Source organism: Perca fluviatilis, chromosome 4 (assembly GCF_010015445.1).
Source record: "Perca fluviatilis chromosome 4, GENO_Pfluv_1.0, whole genome shotgun sequence".
Taxonomy (NCBI): domain Eukaryota; kingdom Metazoa; phylum Chordata; class Actinopteri; order Perciformes; family Percidae; genus Perca; species Perca fluviatilis.
The window spans coordinates 8,577,885-8,588,438 of record NC_053115.1 but is presented as its reverse complement, the minus strand read 5'-3'; positions in this window follow the sequence as shown (position 1 = coordinate 8,588,438).

Sequence of the window (10,554 nt, the reverse complement as noted above, 5' to 3'; positions counted from 1 at the left end):
TTTTTGTCATTGTGCACAGCTTTATTGTTTAGTGGATGCATTTTTAGCAAGGGTAAAAATGTAACCCCTATCGCCTGCCTTTGGAAATGTTTGAGCTCTACCTTGTATGCTATCAGGTCATTCAGTCTGCACCAGTGTTGGTCATCTTACTTTAAAAAAGTAATTAGTTACAGTTACAAATTACTTCTCCCAAAAAGTAATTGAGTTAGTAACTCAGTTACCACATTGTAAAAGTAACTGTGACGTTATTTTTTTATGTTCTATAACGCTATTACGTTCTATAACATCTTTAACGTCAAAGATGTTGCTGACCCGAAAAATTGAGCGTTGCTTGTTTTAACAGAGTGGCTCCCTCTCCTTCGCTGGAGCTCACACTAGCTGCATTTGGGCTCTGGGTTGGGTTAGCAGCAGCAACAAGTGTCGTGTTAGCATGTGTTGATGTGAGGGGCTTCATAAGATTTGAGTTGCTTGAGGCAGACGTGGATAAAGTATTTTTTCCTGGGCATAGCGTGCATGTTACATAAACATTCTTGCCTTTAATTTCAATGAGCGAGAAATAGTGCCGGTACTTCCAGTTCGAGAACGCTACATTTGAATTTCCTGGCTCGTCGCCATTGTCACTGTCTTGTGTTTAGTGGTAGTCAGAGCGTGCAGTGAGACAGCGTGAGCAGGGCATCCGCCCACCCAGCCAATCATCATCGCATTTGCAACGGTGTCATCATCCCCCCTCCCCGCTCTCTCCAGGCAGCTGGTGTGTAGCCAAAGCCTGACACCTCGCGCTTCATTCAACCAAATTGTAGTAACGCACCACTTTACATTCTCAGTAACGATAACGGCGTTGCAACGATGGGAAAAGTAATTAATTAGATTACTCCGTTACTGAAAAAATAACGCCGTTATACTTAAACGCTGTTACTCCCAACACTGGTCTGCACTACAGTCACTCTAATCTATATCCTTGACGTTCCACTTCCGGGATTGCTCCGTTACCGCCGGAAAATCCGCCGGATTTCACTCATTTAGGCCAGTGTTCGAGCTATACCGTGGCCTCTGGGGGGGGTGTGTGCGCTTGCAACTTACAATGACTTACAAAGATACATAACAGCTACAAGTGTATGCACTTTACAGGATTTTACCCTATTATACTTTATCAACAGGAATAGATATGTCAAACAGCCACCCACAAATAGTCTATAAACAAAGCATCAGGCTGTCTTTGAAATTTCACATGAACAACGGTTAAAGTTACTCAGGCTACCGAAGAATACCAGAATTCCTCCGTTCAATGAAGCGACGCACCCCAAGCTTTCATCCTTAACAAACAGCCATGTATATGGGCTCTTCCAGTCTCTCCACTGCTGGCTGTTCCAATTTAACGGGAGAGAGAGGAGCAAGAAGGGTTAGGATGGTGACCGGCCTCTGACGAGCTGTTACCACCACCGTCTTCGGCCAGAGAGGACATTATTTCTTCAGCTTCTTCTTGCGTTGTCACCTCGGCGGGAGGTGTGCCAACAGGGCTTGCAGCAGCTGAATTGGCCGTGCTATTACCGTCATCGCTACACAATTTCTTAGTAAAAAACTAAATGAATTAAACAGCCTTGTTTTCTTTTTGCAATGGCTATATGATGCTAACTGCAGAATGGATTTCAAGGACTTTGCGCGCCGATTAATGGCCTCCAACGTTTATATTTATGTACTAAACATGAGTTGAATTTGCACCGCAGTGCTGCCACGCCTTGATGCTCATAACAAGAATAGCATGCAGTTATCTTTATTAAAGTGAATTAGGTTTAAATCGCCGTCATGCATGAATGAATATTTTTGCAATTTTACACATTATAATCCACGATGATCACGTTACACAAAACTGAAATTGCACGCCAAAGTGACACATTGTCAATATTTTTAGAGACCCCCCAAAATTTCACAAATCACGTTTTCAGGGTAGCCCATGTCTTATTAGCCCATGTCCCCCTAGCTCCCCCGTAGTTCGCACCCTGATTTAGGCCGGATATCCGTTGCCTTGGGCTTCCTCTGTGTTGGCATTTTAAACTCCGGGAGGACTATGATTAACCTTTTCTCAGATCTCTGCAGGGTAAATCCAGACAGCTAGCTAGACTATCTGTCCAATCTGAGTTTTCTGTTGCACGACTAAAACAACTTTTGAACGTACACACGTTCCACTTAAACAAGTTCCTTCCGAGCATATTTTGCAGCCGCACCCTGGCTTTTCTCCGGTTTTTAGCACCGCCCAAGACGATTGCAATTGGTTTAAAGAAATGCCAATAAACCTGAGCACGTTTTCCTCCCATCCCCGAATGCTATGAGGAGTAGCCAGACTCTCCTCCAGCACGCTTTGGAGGAGGGTCTGGCAAAGCGAGACTATAGTCACTCTGACTGTGGTGTGTTTTCTCTGTCTCTGTCCCCCTTTTTATATCCCTCATTTGAATGTACTATTGTAGTGCCCGTTCGGAATTCACTTACAGAGATTCCTTCCTTTATAGTTAGATGTGTGTGTGTTGCCTGCATGGTTAGTTATGTGCTGTACTTGCCCCTATGCAGAGTCTTAAAGTGTGTGTGTGTGTGTGTGTGTGTGTGTGTGTGTGTGTGTGTGTGTGTGTGTGTGTGTGTGTGTGTGTGTGTGTGTGTGTGTGTGTGTGTGTTTTAACTGTACTGTAACAACTCCCCAGCTCTCTTATTACATGGCTCTGGTGTGTGTACTAATAGATCCAGGGCAAGTGTGTTGACCCCAGTCATGTCGGAAGTTCAGGAGTTGAGAGGGATTTATTTAAGGGGATCTTTGCAGAAGTGTTTGCTTGTGTGTGTCTGTCTCTTTGTATGTGTGTGTTTTTGTGTAAGCTTTGCTGATTAACACCAGATGTGCGGGGCTCAGGGTGTCGGCAATAGCTAAAGAGGGCCCCACTGTACTCTATTAGGCCCTGGTTGCAGAAAATGCTCAAGCGACTTCTACACACATGGCTGACATTAATATCTTTGCTGTTCATCCCCCAGATCCCCACAAGGTTAGAAACATCAGGTCAGACATACTTTGTACCCTTTTTCCATCAAAAGTAGCATGTATATGCAATATTTTTTTTATTTTTATTTTTTTATTATAATAACACAAGTAAACCTGCTTAAAATAGCCAATAGACTCCTTTCCCATTACCAGGAGACGAGTAAGCCTGTCTGTTTTTTTTTTTTTTTTTTTGTGTGTCACATTCAACGTCACGAATGCACAGGAAAGTGTTAACTTTTCCTGCCACAGCTTTCCGATACAGTGCACAAAACTGCAAACTCTGCTTTACATTCACTTGATATCTTCGCTAATAAGCTAAAACTCTCTTCTGCTCAGACCGTTCTGAACACACAGCACTACGTACTGGCTCTGCTATTTTCCAAAAGCGATAAGCTACTCTTACCACCTAGGGTTAGTAAAAAGTAGAAAGCAATATGGAGGCCGGTGAAATTGTTACAGTGGTTACGTCTTTTTTTACATCTGTATCTGTTTATTCAGTCACTCTTTTTATTTTTATTTTTTTCCAACTCTATTTATTTAAAATTTTCACAACAAATGACATAGCTACAACAGAGGCCATGGCGAACGAAACATTGCCAAAACACTATGTCAATTCTCCTCAATTGCCCTCCCCACCCACAGACCCGCCCAGTTCAGGTCCAAAACAGAAAGGGACAGACAACACAGACCCATGCGTACAGACAAACACACACCAGTAAGGACATACAACATCCAAGAGATAAAATATAAAAGATAAACAAATAAATAACAAAAGTGAGCTGGCGTCAAGTGGATCAGTCCAGAAGGAGCTCAGTCCTCCACGTCAGGAGATAAGCTGAGGGAGTCAACGAGTTCTAGGAAAGGGTTCCATGTCGAGACCGAGCCTTCCGGTGAAGACCTGAGCTTCTCAAGCTTCAAGTTGTCGAGCACCTCTTTAATCCAACGGTCGTGTGTGTGTGTGTGTGTGTGTGTGTGTGTGTGTGTGTGTGTGTGTGTGTGTGTGTGTGTGTGTGTGTGTGTGTGTGTGTGTGTGTGTGTGTGTGTGTGTGTGTGTGTGTGTGTGTGTGTGTGTGTGTGTGTGTGTGTGTGTGTGTGTGTGGAATAGCCTCCAGTTGAACAAGATCAGTCTCCTGGCTAGCAGAGATGTAAACGTCAGGGCCCGTCTCAGTGCAACAGGGAGGTCAGCGTCAAGGGAAATGCCAAAAATGGCTGACACAGGGTTAGGGGGGGATAATGTGGTAATAGGCTCTGCTCATGGTGTCAAAAATGCTCGTCCAAAAGGTTGTTAATTTAGGGCAAGACCACAAAATATGAGTATGGTTTGCAAAGTCACTTGTCCCTGGACTGAATGCCAATTGTAACCTTTTCCCACTGCAGAAAAAAGCCAGTGGAAAAGTGGTAGAGTTTTGATAAGGAGGTTGTGCAGCAAAGTCAGGGAGTTAATGTAGGTCCCCTCCTACTCCACTAGAGGACGGGAGAGAGCTGTAAAACATCTGTAGTGTGTCTCAGGTCCCACAGTCAGGTTTGACTACTGTGAGATAAAGTTTTTTTTCCAAGGATCTTTGTAGTTTTTCAGTCTTTATAAAGGACAGGAACATTGTGTTTTGTGTATTGTATGTGTTGAAGTTATATTTTAAAGAGTAATAGTTTACTGAGAAAGTTCCACATAGAAATTACTGCAGTAGTTTGAGGAAGTGACTGAATTAAAGTTGCGATTAGCGCTGCAACTAAGGATTTTTTAAATTAATCTATTTATTGTTTGTTGTTCAATGTCAGAAAATTGTGAAAAACAGCCATCATAAGACCCCAGAGCCCAAAGTGACATTGTGGAACTGATTATTTTGTCTAACCAACAGTCAACATCCAAAGACATTCAAATTAAAATCCTGCAAAAGAGAGAAGAGCAGCAAATCTGATTCATATGATTTAAATGATTACTCAATTATTTACAAAAATAGTTGACGATTAATTCACAATTGTAAAACTAACTACTAATAGCGCAACAGATTAATTGTTTCCATTTTATGATTATTGAGGATTATTGCAATAGATCAGTTGAAAGTAAAAATAGTTGTAAAATCATTCTAAAACGAACGCTGTTTATTGCTGAGGACATCTTCTTCACTATAGCATTTTTGACAGCTATTTAGTAAGTAAATCTCAAAATAAATGTTGCATTCTGAAACAGCTGTCCCAGGAGAACTTTTTTCTTGTAGTATGCAGAACTTGAAAATGCAATAATGCCCGCTCTCAAACAGCTGTGCGGTGACACATTTGTCCGAAGTTTGTCACAAGTTATTATTTCATGTCACTTCCTCAGTTTCAACCTCACTTTCTTAAACCCTTTCCTCCGTCCTCACCTCATAGGTCTCCCCCCCTCCCCTGCCCGTCTCTCTACCTTTTGTCCCTGTGTGAATATTTCACATTGCTGCTGCCGCTGGTGCGTGATGCGAGGGACTGAGCGCTCATTGTGTGTACGCAGTGTGGGTGCTGCGGTATGCGGCTCTTCGGCGTGTGGTGTGTCGTGACAGGCGTGTGGCCGCTGACGCCAGCCGGCCGCCTGCCTGTCTGTCTGTCGTGTCTGTCTGTTTAGTTACACCTGACCGACGCTGACATCGCCATGCCCACACACACACACACACACACACACACACACACACACACACACACACACACACACACACACACACACAAACACATACATACATACACATTGTTCCACTAGACATGGTGCCCAAAAGTTATATTAAGGGTCATGGACTCCCCGCCACTGTAGTCTCGTCCCTTCAGGATAGGAGGTTGACGTTGGGCTTTGGTGTTGCTTTTGATGTTCTTCTGCCTTTGTGAGTTCATGTGTTTCACCAAAATTGAATTTACAATTTACATTGAAAAGGCATTATTGCATTTTGTGGTTTTGAAATGTGCAGGTCTGTTCTGAGGTCTGCCAGGCGATATTGCAGCGCACCATGGCGTAATCCTTGGTATTAAGTGTGTTCTCTCAGGCTGCCGAGGTGAAAAGTTGAACCTGGTGTTGACCTTCTCTTGAGAGAGGGCTTAGCTCTGAAGTCAGGCGCAGGCCAAACACACAGGGAGGATATTCTCAAGTTCCTCTTTCACTCCCTCACGTGCATCGCCTCTCTTCACGGCCACCCTCCCCTCGTACACGGAAACGATTAGCATCTGTGATAAGATGTTGTACATATTTCTAGCATTTTATCTCGTCTGTTTTTTTGTTTTTCCATCATGACAAAAGTCTTGGGTCCTCTTGTCATCACATCTAGGTGCAAGGAGTTGGTGAGAGAAAGAAGGAGAAATAGACTGAGAGGGGCCTTATGTGTATCACTGCGGGGAGTTGAATTTCAGATGGAGAGATAATGAAGAAAACAAGCAAACAATTATGCAAAAATAAACAAAGTGGGGAAAAAGCCAGAGCAGACTGACGGGCAACAAGAATGATGTTTGGGGTAAACTAGACCCGTTTTTATTTGTACTCCCAAGAGGCCAGTTTAAGACAGGTCTGCATTGTCACCAGAAAGCAAGAGAAAATAAGAGCATTGAATTGAAAGCCTTTATTGTCATTGTACTCTACAATACAGCGAAATTAGGAGCGCTACTCCACTGGGTGTAACAATAAATACAATAAATAATCCTTACAAGACATATAAAACATATAAAAATAGTAAAAGAGCAATGACAGGTCTATTCTACTGACACATACAAAGATGGATATCTGTGATTATTAAAAACCCTGAAAACCACAAAAAATACTTTTAAATAAAAGTCTTGTCTTGGTTTGCGTCTGTTTTGTGTGAACAGTATTTTACATATGTAGGACCATAATATGGACTCAAAAAGGTGGGGATCTCAGTGTTATTCAAAAGGAAATTGTTTTAGGTGTCTGTGATAATACATGTCAGTACAATTATCTAAAAAGGTACCTGTGTGACCATGAACATACAGTAAGAGACATTTAAAGACTGGTAGTGTGTGGGCTTTATTTAGCATCTCTAGTTGTTTTCGTCCCTCAGAGGGACCGAGAGCATTAACCACTGTATGAGAGTTACAAGTCTTATCATGTGTTCTTATCATACGCCTCAGACTTGCTGATCCACACTCTATTTTGTTTAAGCAACTTGACCCAGAATTCAAAACTAAAACTACGTCTGACATTCTTCCAGTCCATTGGAGCAGGAGAATAGGGCCCCCCCTCCTTTTTTTTTTTTTCCCCGAATCTTCGCTCATATAAAAAAAAAAAAAAAAAAAAAAAAAAAAATCACTGGTCAGCTGACAGAACGCCGCGCTGCAATTGGTGGGTGCACTGCTGAGGAAGAGGAATTTGTTTAGCATTGTGTTGGGGTAACCGTTAGCCACTGAGAAGTTTAGTCTACTGTCTAAACCATAGCAAAGCTTCAAAACACAAAAACAGAAGGAATGTTTAGGGTGAGAACATGTTGGCTTTCCCAGGCAGTAGCCTTAGAAATACTGTTTCCCCGCAGTCAGTAAATGTAAACTCATGTATACAGTACAGTACTTACAGTAATAGTTGTTGTAACATCTGTAAATAAGTTGAACCTGCCCCGTGTCTTCAATCTTTAGAAGTGAGCATTAATCTCCAGTTAAAAGCAGAGAATATTGTAACTAGCCCCTAATGCATCCAATGTATTAATGTAAATGAGTTTCTATCCATTTTTACTCTCGATGGAAAGATCCTGTAAAACGAAGTTATTCTAGTTACAGTACTTCTAAATTGCTGTAAGGGACAGGACGTGCCGCTGTGTAGTAGCTGCTCCAGGCAGTCTGTTTGGAGGGCTTTAGTCCAGCCAGATTAGATCAGAGGACCATTCTGTTTGTTTGTTTTTATTTGGGAGGGGCCAAGCTCCTGAGGGATAGCCCCCCTCTCTCTCAACTACCACTCTGCTATCCCTCCCCAGTATTCTCCCTCAGGCCACAGTCGACTGGAGCCCCCTTGACCTCTCTGTCACCCCTTCCTAACCCATGTTAGCCAAGGCATCCTGGGAACAAAAAAGCAAATGAAGGAAGAACTGCTGTGTCTTTGCGCCCGCAGAACCAAATCACAACCAGACCAGTTCATCTGGGGGTGTAGGCAGTGCCACCCAGGCAGAGGTTCACTCCAGCGGGTTGACCTCTCGTTTACGTGCTTGTGGGTCTGACGTGTTCTCTCACACACAGTAGTGCTTCAAAAGAAAGGTATTAGCTAAGCGTAGAGGTTGGGGGAAAGGCTGTTTTAGCTGTGGTCCTGTTTGTGTGTGTTGTTATGTAATCCTCATCATCATAAAAATATGGCACCTAAATTTGCTTAGCTTTAAAATTGATTTAAATGGATGGTGTCCAAATTTGATTAAAGTAAGCTTTGTTATTGTGAATCTGCCATTGGCTTGAATATGGCCAATTTGGCATCTTTATCACATGATTTTCTGCCCCAAATGGTGTAGCCATCTGGGTCCCGTGATTGCTCATCTCTCTTTCCACCTATTCCCATGTCTTTCCATTGACACTCTTTTCCCTTTTCTCTGCCTTTCCATGAATCTGCCTGTACAGGCCACACACACACACACACACACACACACACACACACACACACACACACACACACACACACACACACACACACACACACACACACACACACACACACACACACACACACACACACACACACACACACCCTCCCTCCCTCCCTCCCTCCCCCCTTCCTCTGCTGACCTCTTCTTCATCTCCCACAAGGCCTTGGGGTGAGGCAGCCTGGCACCAGACAGTTATTTAAACCCTCAGGCAACTTCACAACAGGTCAGAGCCAGAGAGGGAGAGAGAATTCACCGCTGATTATTTACTGATTAACTGGTGTCTTAACTTCAGAACTGAGACTTTGTTAAGTCTTTCTGAGTAATATTCGATGATTGCATTGTTTGCTGGATTTACATCAACATTTCCTTTAGAAATACATAATAAAATGTAAAGTCTAAGAAACTAATTTGCTTCTTTGACTTTAATTATTGCCTTTGTAGATTCCCTTTCACGCTTTAAACCCATCCATTTAAAACAGAAAAATATGTTATTCAGCCATAAATTAATTTGTTTTTTATTTTCATTTAATTTTAATCCCATGAAACAGGAAATAAAAGCAGGGGGATGCTATGATTGGATTTAAAGTCGTCTTTGTAAACATTGTGACCCATGTCTTTGACACACCTCCTCTCTCCTCTTGAAGAAAGTCTCTTCATAACAGGAACACCAAGAGATGAAGGTCTCTTTTTAAAAGAGGACATGGGATGGGGAGGCAGACTTTGGAGTCTTTGTTAGGCACGTGGGCCTGTGTTTTGTGTCGGTTTTGTTCTTCTAAATCCTCCTTAGTTTGTGTTTGTCTCCGAGCTCTGCTTTGAGCGATTAGGGACGAGGGTTTGAACGGCTCAGTTAAATGAAGACGTAATTTCAGCCCTTTATTGTTGCTTTGAATAGTCTTTCTTCATATCAATAAATGACACTGGTTTGAATATTAGCTATGTTGAAAGTTTGTTCTTTAATAAAGAGAACTAGCCCAAAGTGTTCACAGAATGTTTCTGTTGCGTTAGACTTGCGGCTGGTTAGCTCTTTATGGGATGAGAGTATATTGTATTGGACAAGTGATGTCAGTAAACCATGCCACCAGAGATGAGCCATATCACAAGAGGCATCGCTCGAAATCTGAGTTGTGCCATTAGACAGAGAGAAAGACAGTATCTTGAGAGAGAGAGAGAGAGAGAGAAAAAGGGGAGAGACACAGAACGGATTGTTCCACAACAGACTGACGGACCTTTTAGCCTTATCTTTCTGAGCTACTCTTACAGAAAACCAAGGAGAGAAGGGAAAAGAATGCCCTGCTCTTTCTCTCTCTCCCATTTCCCATTCTCTCATTTCTCTGCTTCTCCCTTCCTTCTTCATTTCTTCTTCTTCTTTTGTTCACCAGTCTTTAGGCAGCCTTTCTTAAAAATCCTCTTAACCCTTGCACTCCTTCCGTTGTCCCCTTTCCTCAATATCTTACCCTGATGTTTTAATATCTTGTTTCTTTCCTCACACACTACTATCTTATCCGTCTTCACTCTTAGAGCTCATTGCTCCTACAGATTGTTAAAGCGTAGATTTGTAAGCCCCCTCCGAGTCTCAGCAGCAGTTAGCTTTTAGTGTTACACTCTTTAAAATAGATCCTTCTCTCCATCTCAGGCTCACACTTCTGTATATGCATGACAGCTTTTCAGGAGGGGTGCCATACAAACGTGGGCCCAGTTGCCTTTGCAAGAACATCTTATTTGCATTTGTTTACATGTGCCACTCTCTGAACATTTGGATTTGCAGCATGTCATGATGTTTTGGTGCAGCCCCTTGCCCAGATCCTGATACACACAGACACACACGCGTAACAGTATTTGGTCCCTCTCCTCCCTCTCTGACAGAATGAAACGGATGGATAATTAGATATCAAAGGGAGGCAGGCAGGGTGTGGCGAGGAGCGTGGGCTCCTACGATGGTAAAGCACTTAT